The sequence below is a fragment of the Propithecus coquereli genome, unplaced genomic scaffold, assembly GCF_000956105.1.
Source record: "Propithecus coquereli isolate 6110/MARCELLA unplaced genomic scaffold, Pcoq_1.0 Scaffold192, whole genome shotgun sequence".
Taxonomy (NCBI): domain Eukaryota; kingdom Metazoa; phylum Chordata; class Mammalia; order Primates; family Indriidae; genus Propithecus; species Propithecus coquereli.
The window spans coordinates 2,312,640-2,314,200 of NW_012144079.1; the positions used below are offsets into that span (position 1 = coordinate 2,312,640).

General features: G+C 30.9%; 1 protein-coding gene across 1 annotated transcript in view; it reads right to left on the reverse strand.

Moving 5' to 3' along the window:
- TMPRSS15 (transmembrane protease, serine 15) overlaps window positions 1-1,561 on the reverse strand; it is a 149,194-nt gene that overhangs the window by 93,643 nt on the left and 53,990 nt on the right. The window lies entirely within an intron of this gene.

Consider the following 1,561-nt stretch of genomic DNA (forward strand, 5'->3'; position numbering starts at 1 on the left):
CAATTTATAAGAGTACAAATGCTGCCATTAGTGTATCGCCTTTATGATATGAAGAATTTCTAATATATTCAACACACTTTATTGAGTGCCCACTATTAATTTGGTATGGGTCCAAATGCAAATGATGGGGAGAAAAAATAACCAAGTTCCTATATTAGAAACATTCAGATTGAGAAGTTATAAAAAAAAATTAACTGTGGAATTAATAGATATAGGAGAAATGCTACTGGGGTACTGAAGAAGGAATCCTTAATTTTGCCAGGCACTGTGATCAAGGAATCTTTGAGAACTTCTGGAAGTGGAGACTCTTTAACTAGTGCCTATTAAACTTCTTCATGTAATGTACCTCTGTAAACAGAAGCGAATGAATGGATACTTCTGAGTATACACAAGTGTCTTAATAAAAGCACAAAATTTATTATGAATGATTTACCTTGGAAAATATTTGCATATGTTATTTAATTCTATATCCACAATATGATTATTTTTGTTGTAGGATAAATCAACAACAGGAAAACTCACTATGTTTGTTATAAAGCTTTGTCTATACCTACGCATACCTTTGTGTGCTTCAGTTTTAAAAGCATGGCATTGTACAACGCTAAGCTACAGTATTAGGGACATTTAGTCAGCAGTCCTGTGGAAATGGGATACCAGCTAAGCACTTGCAAATATAAAGAATGGTATAATACCTACACACTTAGAAACACGTTTTCTGGGCTAGGCATTTTAAAACCAATTTCAGTGTGCTAACCCAGGCTATTTTTGTTGTCTCTTTTAGAGGGTGCATAAAAACATTTATAGATTTTCCTGTACACAACATTAAAGGAGCTTACTCACTATCTTCTACCCTTTCCATTCTAAGTATTGATAATTACTACCACCACTGAATTTAATATTACACTTTCATCACTGAAATTTAAAGAAAACATTTTTGAACTAACTTTCCTGGAATTTTATTCTGATTCATTTCAGTTCTCATAATTATTTGAAGACTCCATTGCATTCTATATTATCTTTCTTTATGTAATGTCCATCTTCCTTTGATACTTTTTACCAGTTAAAGTCACATCACAACATTTTTCATGACTGAAAAATGCCTTTAAAATTTGTTTATGCTGATTTACCTCTAATCAAGTATATGGCAACTATTTTATGGCACTGGATGCTTTTATTTCCTTATAGTCCCTCTAGATAAAGTCCTATTTTCCCTAATCTAAGTGAAATATTTATAAATTTTCAACATGATAAAAACAATAACAGTATTTGAGACATAAATTTTAAACTGGAATTTAATGAAAGCAAATCTTGTAAGCATCTCTCACATAAAGGAACTTGCTAAAACATCTAGGAAAAGATGGGCTTGTGAATTGAGAATGAAAGTATTGGTATTAGTTCAATACAAAATATTAACAACTTAAAAGCCACGAAAGATACTGCTTGTCTCCATATAGCATCATATTATACTAATATATGAACAAAATATAAACATTTTAGTATAAATTTAAATCAACAAATATTGAGTTTCTGCAATATACTAGACACTGTGCTAGATGCTAGA